Genomic DNA, 14,156 nt, shown 5'->3' on the forward strand with positions numbered 1-14,156 from the left:
AAAAAAAAAAAAAAAAAAAAAAAATTCATAACAAAGCCAAGTGTGGTGACATGTCTATAATCCATGCACTTGGGAGGCAGAGGCAGGAGGATCATAACTTCAGTTCCCACCAGAGCATCTGAGACCCAGTCTCCAAAAAAAGTTTGAGTATCACAGCTCAGCATTAAAGGTCCTGGGTTCAATCCCCAGTACACAAAAAATAAAATTTAAAAAGAAGTCATAGGGCTGGGGATTTATCTCAGTGGTGCCTCACAAGCACAAGGTCCTGAATTCAATCCCTGGCACCCCCCCCAAAAAAAAAAAGAAAGAAAAACATGGCAAGGAGAAACTATTGATAAGGAATATGGGAAAACCTTTTATAATTCTGACAGCCTCGTTGTATGGATACGAATTCACACTTGAAAGAAGCTTATACTTGGAAAGAAAGTCAGACTGCCACTCTTTCAAACACTTACTGACCATACACTAATTCATAGTAGCAGTAACCTAAACCATCTGAGGTAACAAATATGGGAAACCTCAAAAAATCCAGGAGAGAAGCCATGTGAGTGTAAAGGATGTGTGAAACCCTTGTCCCATTCCATATGCTGTCCTTACTACACGTGTGTACAAATCCTAGGAAACTGTCGGGAATGTAGAAGTCTTTCTCTCAACTTTTACATTTTCCTGAGTGTGAACTCATCGTCCTGGAGAAAAATACTGAGGATATGAAGAGGTAGAAATGCTTCCACTATTTTCTTAAGGCCTTACTGACCTTGTGAGCTCACTAGATGTAAATACAAGTCCTCTGGTGGAAAAAAATGTGTTAAAGCCTTTTACCCTGCCTTATACCTTAGTATTCAACTGTAATCTCACAGCTGTGGAAAATCTTACAAATAACAAAGAATGTGAGATTTTTGTTTATTTTTTATCTTCCACTTTGGGAAAATGTAACAGCACACATTACTGAGAAACCCCATGAATTGAAAGGGCTGTGAGAAAGCCTTTGATTATTCCTTGTCATCGGGGACATAGCTCACAATGGAGAGGGGACAGTGGAAAAAGGCGGTATAGTGTTAATTTACTATGATGCAAAAGATTACACTTGGGAAATACTGTATGTATGTAAACATAATCCTAAAAGCGTCTTTTGGGTATTAAATCTTTATTACAAAAAATTCTATACAAAACCCTAAAGAGTAATGAATTTGGGAAGGTTGTGAAGTACAATCTTTCATTTACTGTGTGCAAGAAAATTGATACAAAACCAAATAAGTACTTTACTTGAGTAGTTTTGCCTTTCTGTGTCTTTAAAGCCAAGTTATGTGAAGCATTTTTCATTGTCTTTTTCATTCATTTTGTCATTTTCATTTTTCATCCATTTGTCTTTGAAGTGTCTGTTCATCTCTTCTTTCACTGTTAAGTCTTTTGTTTGAGTTACTGAGGTGGGTTCTTTTAATAGATTTATTGTGACACCTGCCATTAAGTAAACTGTACATATTTTAGTTGTATAGTTTGTTTTGAGCCATACATGCACACAGATCCATGAGACTGTCACTTATCTCAAGATAACGTATCCATCAAACCTGAACAGTTTCCTTCTGCCCTTTGCAGTTCCTTCCTCTCACCTTTCTCTGCCCGTAATTCCCCTGGCCCAGTTTCTTTCATAGTAGGTTATTTTGCATTATGTAGAGTTTCATATAAATTGAAGCATACAAGATGCCTGAGTTCTGTGGCTTTCTCCCCCTGCCACCACTATAGAAGCAAAAATTGAATCCAGAGCTTTGTACATATACCAGGCAAGTGCTCTACCATTGAGCTACATCCCTAGCCTTTTTAATTTTTATTTTGAGGTAGAATCTCACTAAGTTTCCCAGACGACTGGCCTCAAACTTATGATCCTCTTGCCTTGGCCTCCTGAGTACCTGGGATTACAGGATTACAGTCGTACACCACCACACTCACCTGTATGGCTTCTTCCACTCGGGACGAGTATTTTGAGATTTATTCATGTTGTAGAGTCTTTTTCACTACTGAGTATGTTCTACTATAAAGTATATTAAAAACTTTACAGTCATGTGTTCTGTTTTGGCTCTTGCAATTAAAGGTGTTTTGAACATATACTGTACAGTTTATCTTTTAGTATAACTCATTTCTGTGGGTAATTAACAGTAGAATTATCACATCATATGTTAGCCTGTTTTAGCTTTTTTTTTTCTTTTTTTTTATTAGCTTTTTAAAGAGATTGCTAAACTTTTCCATGTGGATGTTTTCATTCGACTCTCCCACTTGCAGTTTATGAGAGTTGTAGCCCCTCCACACATCTTCACCAGTGCGGGCCATCTTACTTTGGCCATTCTGAGTGATGTATAGTAGTATTTCATGTGTTTAATTTGCATTTTCTCAAAGATTATTTTTTTCATTAAGTTTATTGGTACTTTTTAGGTATACAATACAGTTACATTCATTATTGGGATCTTGGACCTTCACATGACAGGTCTTGGTTCTCATTTTTCCCCATACTCCTGCCCTCTCTTCACCCCCTCCACCCTTCCCTATTTACAAAAACTTTGTTTCCATATTTTCATTTTCTCATATTTCTTCTTTTCCCTTATTTCCTTTCCCCTACCCTTCCCACTTGCCCTACACCTTTAGCCCTTTTCTTCCTATTTCACATTGTCAGTTATACCATGTGGATCTTACTTGCACTTTTAGTTTTTGACACCAGAGTCCTCAAAGATTATTGATGGTTACTTTTTCTGTGTGCTTTTCAGCCCTCACTAAATCTTTGGGGAAATATCTATCCAAATCTTTTGCTTGTTTGTATTGATTTTAGTTTCTTTTTTTCTTATTGAACGTTGACTTTAATAATGTTTATTACTATTTCATATTTAATAGCATGTGTTTCTATACATTTTATCTTTAATATAGGTAATATGTTTGATGTGTGCTTTAGGTAAAAGCACATGATGTACTTTGGGTTAAATCTGAATGGTTTCCTAATGAAAAACTATATTGCACAAGGCCTGAATCAAAATTGTTGGAATTTGGAGTTGTTTTTTGTTTTTATTTTGTTTTGTCCTTTCCACCTCTGCCTCCCACAAACATACCACATGCACTGATATCCTACTTTGTTCCAGTTCATTTGTTGAAAAGATAATCTTTTCTCCACTTAATTGCTTTTGCTTTTTTTGAAAATAGTTTATTATACATGTGAGTCTACTTCTGGTGTCTTCTGTTGCAGGGATATCTTTATCTTTACATGGATAGTGTCTTTTAACGTTTGATTATAACTTTGGAAATTAGGGTAGTGTCAACCTTCCAACTTTTCTCTTTTCAGAATTGTCTTGACTTATCATGCAGAAGTTGGCAAACTTGTAAAAACTCCATGAAACATTTTAAGCTTTGCAGACTATATATGGTCTCTGTTGCTTACTTTTTTCTTTTCCTTTACAGATCTTTTCAAATATAAAAAATCTATCCAGGCTGTACAAATGTAGGCAGTGGGCTAGATTTGGTCTTTATTTAGTAAGTGGGCTGTACTTAGCTGGCTCCCTGTTCTAGAGCTTTTGTGTTTCCACGTAAGTTTTAGAATTGATTTATTAAATTTTGCCCCCCAGAAGTAACTTGCTAAGTTTTTTATTGTAATTTATTTAATCTATTCATTAATTTTGGGAAAAATTACCTACAACATTGACCCTGCCAACTCATTCACATGATGTATCCCAACACTCAAGATCTAAATGATTTTGTTCTGCAATTTTGTATCTTTTTCAATCCTCAGGCCTTTCCCATCTTTTTATTTAGGTGCTTAATATCCTTTAATGCTATTGAAAATTGCATTTTTTAAATTTCTTGTTCACTGCTAGTATAAATGAAGTTGGTCGTTGGTTGTGGTGCTAGGGGTTAAACCAGGCCCTTGCATGTTTTATGTAGGCACTCTACCACTGACCTATACTCCCAGCCCAGATAATACCGTTTTTAAATGTATCTTGATTTTGTATCCTATAATCTCTTCTTAGTAAACTTATTTAATTCTAGCAGCTTTTCTTGTAGATCCCTTCACTTTTGGGGAGTGTTTGCTTGATTATTTATTTTTAGTTCTTTGGGGGTTTTCTTGGTGTCTGTCCGCACAGCACCCCCCCACCCCTCACCCCCCACACACACCCCGGGTGTTTTGTTTCATTGTGTTGAGACAAAGTCTTGCTATGTACTTCAGGCTGACCTTGAACTTGCTTTGTAGCCCAGGCTGGCCTCGAACTCACAGTGATCCTCCTGCCTCAGCCTCCCAAGAAGTGGGATTATAGGTATGCTCCACCATGCCTGGCACCTTTGCATTTATTTTCTACTAGGACACTCTTTTGTATGAAAATAAAGCATTATACCTCCATTATTTTTTCCTTTCCAATCTGAATGCCTTTGGTAGTTTTTCTTGCTTTATTTTACTAACTTGAACCTGTAATACATTGTTGAATAGATGTTACAAGTTTGATTCTTGTTTTGTTTCTGGTCTTAGAAAGCAATTAATATTGTACCATTAAGTATAACATTTGTTGAGCATAGATGCCATTTATCAAGTGGAGAAAGTTCTCTGACTCTATCTTTTTCATTATCTGTCTTTGACATCCCTATTGGTTGGGAAATAGTGGTCATTATGATTTTATTTGTACTTACCTGATTGTGCTTTTTGGTTATTTGTATTATCTTCTGAATTGGGAAAATATCTATTTAGATCCTTCACTATTTTTTTTTCAGCTTTAATTGAGTTTATTGGTACATTTTAGGGATACAGTACAGTTACATTCATTGTTGGGATCTTGTACCTCTACATGACAAGTCTTGATTCTCATTTTTTCCCCTTACCCCTGCCCTCCCTTCACCCTCTCCTCCCCTCCTCATCTACAAACACTTTATTTTCATCTTTTCATTATCTCACATTTTTTTCTTTTCCCTTATTACCCTTCCCCTACCCATCCCACCTTCCCTACACCTTTAGCTCCTTCTCATTTCTAAATGACAGTAATCTTATTAGGATCTTACGTTTTATTGCAGATTATTCACACCAGGGAAACTATTCGGTATTTACACATGTGTGACTTATTTATTTCACTTAGGAGTATATCTTCAATATGTATCCATTTTCCTATGAATTAATCTATTCTCTCATTCTTTATGGCTGAGTAATATTCCATTTTAGAGAAAAACCACATCTTCTTTATCCAGTTTCCAACAGATGGGCAAATGGGCTGTTTCCAAGATTTAGCTATTACAAACTGTGCCGCTGTAAACATGGGTGCGCATACTTCTCTGTGATATGATTCTTTTAGTTCTCTTGGAAAGATATCCAGCAGAGGGATGGCTGGGTCAAATGGAACCTCCAGTCCAAACTCTTTGAGGTATCTCCATATTGATTTCCATAGTGGTTGCACAAGTCTGCACTCCCACCAACAATGGAGAAGGGTTCCTTTCTCCCCACAACTCTGCCAACATTTGTTATTGTGTGATTTCTCGATAGCAGCCATTCTTTGTGGGGTGAGGTGGAATCTCAGTGTTGTTTTCATCTGCATCTCTCGAATGATCAGTGATGTGGAACATTTTCTCATTCATTTACTTGCTGCTTTTACTTCTTTGTCTGAGAAATGTCTTGAGTTCTATTCATTTTTGAATTCTGAGTTCTTTATATAGTCTTAATATACATTACTTATCAAGTTCTCATATTTTTGGCATTGTCTTTCATTTTCTTGATGGCATCCTTTAAAAGATTCAGAAGTTTTAAACTTACCTATTTCATGTTTTGTGCTTTTGGTGTCAAATTTAGGAAACCATTACCTAAGGCAGAGTCATGAAGGAGTTTTATTTGGCTCTTAATTTTGTTCTGTGATCCATTTGGAACTAATTGTATAAGGCATGAGGAACATGTTCAACTGCATGGGTGTTTTTTAGGTTTTTTGTTGTTGTTTTTCTAGTACTGGGAGTCAAACTCAGAACTTTGTGTTCGCCAGTGAGGCACAGCGTCACTGAGCTACATTCCTGGCCATCCAACTGCATGTCTTTGTATGTAATACTTGTCTCAGCACATTTGTCAAAAAGGCTGTTTTTCTCCCATTAAAACGTTGGCACTTGCCAGTCGTTGTCAAAAGCCAATTGACTGGGCTGAGGGCAGGGCTCAGTGATAGTATTTTGCCCAGCATTCATGAGCCTCTGGGTTTAATCCATCACCACCATCACCAACCCCACAAAACAAGGTTTATCTCTAGAGACTGAGTTCTCCTCTATTGTACCTGTATATCCTTATGCTCATACTAACCACCCTGTCCGGATTGCTATAGCTTTCCAGTAATTTTTTAAATTGGAAAGTGTGTTCTATGACCCATTTCAGTTAACTGCAGCATGGTATATGGTGCATTGAATGAATCAGGGTTTCTTTTGGGGGCAGTGGAAAGCATATAGATGTTTCATTTTTTCCATCAGTTTTATTGGTTAAAAATAATCTTTTCTCTCTCAGATTACCTTTGTAGCTTTTTTAAAAATGTTAAATCACATTTTAAAAATCAAATGTGTTTGGATCCATTTCTGGAACCTGACCTGTATAGTTAATCTATGTGTCATTCTTTTACTAATACCACATTTTTTTAATTATTGTAGCTTTGTAGTAAATCTTGAAAGCACATAGTGTGAGGGTTCCAATTTTGATCTTAATTTTCAGATGTGGAGTATTCCATGTTCTTTGCTTTTCTGCATAAATTGTAGAATCAGTTGATATCCATAAGAAATTTGAGATTTTATATCAGATTTAATTGAATCTAAATTTGGAGAAAATTACCATCTTAGTAATATTGGTTGTTCTTATCCATAGAAACCTCACTCCCAGTATGATGTATTAGAAAGGAGGCCCTAAAGCTCATGAGGACAGAACCTTCTGACTGGGACCTTCTAGGTCTACAGTCTACCTCTTTGTTTCTTAACATGTTTCTTTGGTTATGCTCTGTAGATTATTTGTATTTTGCGTCCTTCATACTACAGGCATTATTTAACCTTCTGTGATTTGACTTACTTCATTACTATTATGGTCTCAAGATCCATCCATTTGCCTACAAATGACTCAAATTTATCTTTCATTGCTGAGGAATACTCTATTATGTATACATTCTGTATCTTAATCCATTTACCTTTTGAGTGGCATATAGGCTGCTTGTATGATTTAGCTATTGTGAATTGTGCTGCTATAAACAGGTATGCATGTATCACTATAATATGACTAGAGCCAAGAGTGGTGCCACATACCTGTAATCCCAGCATTCAGGAGGCTGAGGCAGGAGGATCACCATAAGTTCAAGGTCACCCTGGGCTACATAGACCGAGTTTCAAAAAAACCTTTAGCTCTTTTGGGATGATACCCAGAAGTGTAACTAGGTCAAATGGAATTTCTAATTTCAAATTGTTGATGAATCCATACTGCTTTCTATTGTAGTGTACTAGTTTACATTCCCACTAACAGTGTTAGAAGGGTTCCTTTTTCCCCACAACCTTGCTAGCATTATTTTTTGAGTCCCTGTTAATAGCTATTCTTACTTAGGTAAGGCAGAATCGCAGTGTTGTTTTGATTTTTATTCCTCTAATGGCCATAGACAGTGAACATTTTTTTATGTGTTTATTGGCCATTTATATTTCTGAGAAGCATCTGTTCCTCAATTGCCCTTTTTTGTTTTAATTGAGTCTATTTGAGGGGTCTAATTTTTTTCAGTTCTTTATTCTAGATTCTCTTCTATCTGAGGAGTAGCTAGCAAAATTTTTTTCATATTCTGGAGGCTGTCTCTGGACTTGTCTGTAGAGTTGGTTTTTTAGAAGCACAGTGGTACCTCAGTTCATGAACTTAATTCATTCCACAGTTCTGGGGGAAATGTCCACAGTCATGTTTGTCACACAATGTGGAGTTTGCAAACAAAACCAAAAATTTGCCAGACACTTCTGTTTGCAAACCAAATTGTCAGCAAACTAGTGTTCATGAACCAAGGTGCAACTGTAATTGGGCCAAATGCTTGTGTAATAGTCCTAGATGTTATCAGATGCCCCCCTCCATAGGATCTGAGTTTGGAGCCCTCAGGATCTATATTTTATATGCAGACCTGTTTTCAGATAGTTAAACATGTTATTACAGAAACCAGCTTCATAATTTAAGTGTGGACTTGAGAGTGTTTATGAGTAATAAAAGATTTATTCTTTACAGTTCTGCCACTGATATTCCCTATCTCACACCTGAATTTACTGCACTGCTGGCAGGTGGCAGCCTCCTAAACATGAGAAGGAGCAATTCTGGTCTTTCCATCTCAGAATGAAGGCTTTCAGCTTGTCATTTCTTTCATGTTTGATAATTTTGAGATTAAGGGCATTTCTTCCTTTCTCTCCTACATTTACTGAGATTATTTTCATAACAGCTTTGTAGACATAATGCACACACACACCAGGGGTCCCTAGCCCCTGGGCCACAGACCTATATCAGTGCATGGCCCACTAGGAACCAGGCCATACAGCAGGAGGTGAGCAGCAGGCAAATGAGCAATTCTGAATAATCCACTGTTAATAATATTGAAAGAAAAACTTTTAAACTACTGACTAGGAAATGCCCAGGTCCTTAAAAAGATCCATTGCCAAATTCTACACGAACTTTAAAGAATATCTAATACCAGTAATCCTCAAACTCTTTAATGAAATCAAAAGGGAAGCAGTACTCCTAGTCATTCCTGGCAGCAAGCTTTAACCTCATACCAAAAGTAGAAAAGGACCCAACCAGAAAAGAGCTACAAGCCAGTATCTTTTAAAACAGATCCAAAAATCCTCAATAAGATGCTGGCAACCAATGCAGCAAATCATCAAAAAAATTATATACCATAGCCAAGTAGGATTCGTCCCAGGGATGCAGATTGTTCAACATACATAAATCAATAAATGTAATACCAGTAACATTTCTCACAGAACTGAAGATCGTAATTCTAAAATTCATATGGAACCAGAAGAGATCCAGAATAGCAAAAGCAGTTGTAGCTGACAAGGGCAACGTAAGGGGCATCACAATCCTGGGCTTAAAGTTGAAATACAAAGCTGCTCAGATATAAACAGTATGGTATTGGCAAAAAGTAGAAAGACTCATAAATTAATGGAACAGAGCAGAGAATTCAGAAACAACTGCAAGCATACACTGTTACCTTATCTTTGAGAAAGGGGCAAAACACTTTTTCACTAGAGGAAAGATAGCCTATTTAACAAAAGTCCTGGAAAAACCAACTTTTCACATGTCATAGATTGAACCTGGATTCATAAATCTCCATGAATGAAGCTGAAGTTGAAATGGATCAAAGAGCTAAAATATTAAAACAAACAATTTGCTAGAGGAAAGAATAGGTAAAACTATGCAAGACATAGGTATAGACAAAGACTATGAAGCAAACTCCAATTGCACAAAATATATTACAAAGAATCAACAAACAGGATCACATCATATTAAAAAGTTGCAGAGCAAAAGAAACCAGAGTTCAAATGGGAAGGGGAACGGGGAGATAGGAGTATAGGGAAGGGATGGAAAAGGGATTTAAAGAAAAAAATGGAAGTACAGTGGATGCTTGATTTATGAACTCAGTTCATTCCTGAGGGCTGGTTGTGACAAGTTGTTCAATTGCCTTCAAAGTCTCTTTCCCGTATAATTTTAAGCCACACTTTCTTCCAGGTAGGTCTTTGTCTTTACAGAGATACTGGCCCAGGATTTCTCAACCCCACACAGGAAAGGATGTTGTAATTTTCCTTCCAGAACTCTTAGTTTTTAATCTGTATCTGAGACCATCTGGAAGCACAAACTGCTGCTGGCATCAGGCCATAACCCAATACTTTGTTCATAAATTAAAACTAAAATTCCATTTGTAACCTAAGTTATTTATATATCAGGCTAGTCATAACTCAGGGGTGCACTGTAGAGCCTTTATTAAATGAGAAGGGAAGGAAGGATTGGTGGGAGGGAAGGGGACCAAAAAATAATATGTGTAATGTATACATTCAGATCCCTCATGATGAATGTTGTCATTATGTAATGCCAGTATGTACTAATAAAAACATTATTTTAAAGTTAGACATTAAAACACTGCTTCACCACAGAGACAAGCACCTTGCATAAAAGACATGCATTTGGAGTTGTTCCAATTAAAACAACATGAACACAAAGAATAGAAGCAGTTATTGAAGGCCATCAGTTCATTGTGTCTGCACTGACAGTATCATTCTTCAAGGCTAACTGTATTGCTAAAACTAAGAACTCCTTTACTATTTGTGAAAAGTGAAGCTACCTACTACTTAGGACATGTGAACTTTCTTTAAGAGAGTCTACAGTTCAAAAGGTGGCACATGTTCTTTTGGCTAGCAGCATAAGCAGGCAAGTTGATGAAGTAGCAGAGGATATTGAGGCATAATTATTAGAGGATTAGTCGCCAGCCTACACAATCCGGATTGACAAGTATTTAAGATTGACCAATATTTAAAAGGCAACAATGCTTGTGTTTGTGCAACATATTTTTAGGAGAAAATGCATGAGAATATGTTGTGGGCGCTCTTGTTGCCAGCAAGCACCATAGCTACAGAACTATTTAAACCTTTGAACAACTACATATTAGGAAAGCAGCTGGTCATTTTGTATCGATATATGCACAGACAGCAGGAGTCTTGAATGGAAGAGATCACTGCTTCTGACATGGCATCGGAATCCTTTCAGGAACTAAACCCAGAAAAGCCTTGGTTCTGTTTCACTTTAATCCTCAACATGCAGCTCAGGCAGTAATAACAATACTGTATATGAGATTTGCCTAATAAGCACTATTACATCATTTCATGTGCCTACTTCCCTGCTGCTTTAACAATATTAAGCCCACCTAATATTGTTACATACCCCATTAAGTCTTTTACCACTGGAGTGAAAGGACTTACAGTAATCTCAGAGCTAAACTTGTGAAACCTATGTTGCACCTAAAATAAGGGGAAATTCTCACTCCTGATATCAGCCAATATATCTTTGCTTTTAGTTTTGACATGAAATCATATCAAGTCAGTAGGTCCTGGGTCATAGGGAAGTGACATTAGGCCAAACTGAGCAACTACAGAAACACCTGACCACTCAAGTCTCCCATCCTTGGAACCAATCTATTCTTTAAGGAGCTTCCTTTTCCTCTGTTCAGGGAATGAGCTATCTGTTCAGGAAAAACAGTGCAGTCAGTATTTGGCCTCTCAATGTTAGACATATTTCAAAAGATCAAGCACAATTACCATTTTAAGCTAGTCAGGAATTATGTCATCAGTTACTAATGACAGTAAAGTTTTCAAGTTTGAAAAGTACCTGGTAGTTTAAAGCATAGCTCCTAACATAAGAGGCCTCACTCTATTAAGTTATCTTGGTGAGTTCTCCTTAAAAGTTGAGGATTGACACAAGTTAAGAAACCAGGGAGTTAAAATGCCCTTCATAGCCAAATAATTCAAGCTAACCATTAATGGTTCACCCATTGAGATACAAAAATCCATTATCCTCAAGCCTGCAAGAAGTAACTGGCTTAATCAGAACGAGGGACCTTTTTGTACATAGGTTTTAGAACCTATGAAAAAAATCAACAGGTATATCTGATCTACAGTATATCTGATATCCCTCAAGGTAAGGCAGAGAAAATGGCTGAAGACTTGTTAGTGGTCTGCAAATGGACCAATATAAAAGGCCCTATCAACCCGAATCTAGGGCCATTATTAAATCTGCTGATGAAAGAAAAAGATGTAATTGGTCCTCCAATACCAGTCATCCTAGGAGGAAGTTTGACCTACCACTTATACTCTGCATCCAATGATAGAGCTTGTCTGACTGGGTCTTTAAACATAACTTCCACACACTACTTTTGGAAAGTGACTGTATATAGAGTGTGCAATACTGGGATGAAGTGTGTGGTACAGGATTAGCCCACTAACTGGTTTATCATAGTCCTGGGTGTGGATAGTGGGAAGACCCACCCTTAGGTATGGATGGCACCACACCCAAAAGGCTTTACAGCATGGATGGGATAAAAGGGAAAGGCAAGCTTGCTGCTCACTGTTTTGCTGCTTCCTATGTGCTCTGCCATGAACTGTTTCATCGCATCCTTTGTGATGCCCCTCTGCTGTGCCATCCTGCCTTAAAGCCAGCCAACTATGGGCTGCAACTTCTACAAAGTGTGAGCTGAAATAGTCTTTCCTCCTTTATCTTGTCGGCATTGGATATTTTGTCCCAGCAATGAGAAATTAAGACACATTCCATAAACTTGTTCACTTCCAAACTCCATTGTGGGCATTAAGGAATTAAACTTACTACCTTCACATTGTATGCCCAAATTGCACTAAGAATGAAGAAAAATAATTCTCACCACCAAGAAAGCCACAACACCCTGGTTGGAGTGATACGCTTGTTGAACATCATACCCTGGTATGTTCATCTTGCTATTCCACTTAAACTAGATACTGAGGTGAGAGATATATATACTACTCTTGACTGGTCAGTCTCCCACTCACTTAAAGTAGCTCTCATTAAGTCATGTGCCACCCTTTCCAGAGTTGGTTGCCATAGCATTATTTTGCTACACAAGAAGCAGAGCATCACAGGTATCCCGCTATCTCGATTTCATATATAGCTGCATCTTCCCTGATTCTGAGACGGATCACCTTCTCAATGTTTAGTTTGCATAATTTAGGTCAGATTTTAGTTCTTGTGTTTTGAGCTTGGCATCTCCGCCATCTCAATCCCAGATTTATTCTTAGAGGAATTGATAGTCGCCAGTTACCTTGCATGGTCTTAGAATCAGTTGACCAAGCAGCTGATTGAGAGAGTTCAGTATCTCCAGACTTTGATTCTCTTATAGGCATGTTGAAGTCACTTGCAAGCCACCAGACCACAACAACCCACATAAAGAAGGCCAAACGCTTTTCTTCAGAACTGAATTGTGTCAGGAGCAAAATCTTTATCCATTCCCTCCCTGCTTGTCCTAATTATGTTTAAACTTATTACTCAAGGCTTATATTGCTTTTTACTAGGTAAATGTCACTGTGTTGTCCATCGATAAACCACTGGAAGTTGTCCTGAACGTCTGCCATGTAACAGAGGTTATGGTACACACTCATAGAGACCTGGGGCTTCTGAGGGCAGTGATGGTAAATGATCACTGTAACACTACAGCTGCAGATCTCTTCCAAGAACTGGCCCTGCCTTAGAACTCTTATATTATTATACTTGAAGCCATATCCTGAGGTCTCTCTCACCTATGATTATGCTGAAAACTACTTAGGTGTTGCTCCATGTGGATCAGGATGCAGCATGGCCTTGTGGGAGAGAACAGTTTGACCTGCGTGCTTTCCTGTAAACAACTTGGAGCTCTGTCCTGTATCCCCAGGTCTTGTAAGATGCCAAGAGAGGTGACTACTTCAGCAGTGTTGGATGCAATAAAACATTACTCCCTGTCGTAACAATCAAAGATTGGTCTCACACACTGTGGAACTTTCAGAGACTCACAGACCCAGTCTCCTCATTAACCAGCTTCATAGTTACCTGGACATTCTTCATGTTTCTGTTCATATTGCACACGTTGTTTTTCTGGTGTAAGAAACAAAGTGTAAATAACCAAAATGTATAATAGATACTGGAAAATGTTCAAATGGAAAGGGGAACTAGGCAGGGGGGCAGGGGAAAGGCAGGGAAATAAAAAAATAAGAAGGGTCAGGGATTTAGCTCAGTGGTTCCACCGCCTGCCTCACAAATGCAAGGGACGTTCAGATGCACAGGGAGGAATGGACCTGTATCTAAGGAGAGGAGCATATCAGGTCAAGTTATTTAAATCATGTTGTTCCATCAAAACAGACAAGGTGCAACTAGACACTTTGTCTCCACCTGCTGGGTGTGTACATTCAGCTCACCTGCCATATACCATAACCCATAAAGCTTAGCCTGAATGATTATGAGCCCTGCTCAGTAAGAAGAAAAAAGTCACTTCTGAATGAGAGTCTGTGCAGTGTGGCATCCATAGAGAAATACTGGCATTTTACAAGGTGCACAGCAGAGTTCTTTTAGAAAAAATCACCACTGGCAGCACACTTCAGTGATATAGAATGAGTCCCAAACCTTGCTTAATCATGTG

At 37.9% G+C, this 14,156-nt stretch overlaps 1 protein-coding gene across 5 annotated transcripts in view; it reads left to right on the forward strand.

Moving 5' to 3' along the window:
- Positions 1-14,156, forward strand: part of LOC104869440 (zinc finger protein 177-like) — a 48,824-nt gene that overhangs the window by 14,017 nt on the left and 20,651 nt on the right. The window lies entirely within an intron of this gene.

Source organism: Fukomys damarensis, unplaced genomic scaffold, assembly GCF_012274545.1.
Source record: "Fukomys damarensis isolate Sample0158 unplaced genomic scaffold, DMR_v1.0_HiC HiC_scaffold_37, whole genome shotgun sequence".
Lineage (NCBI taxonomy): Eukaryota > Metazoa > Chordata > Mammalia > Rodentia > Bathyergidae > Fukomys > Fukomys damarensis.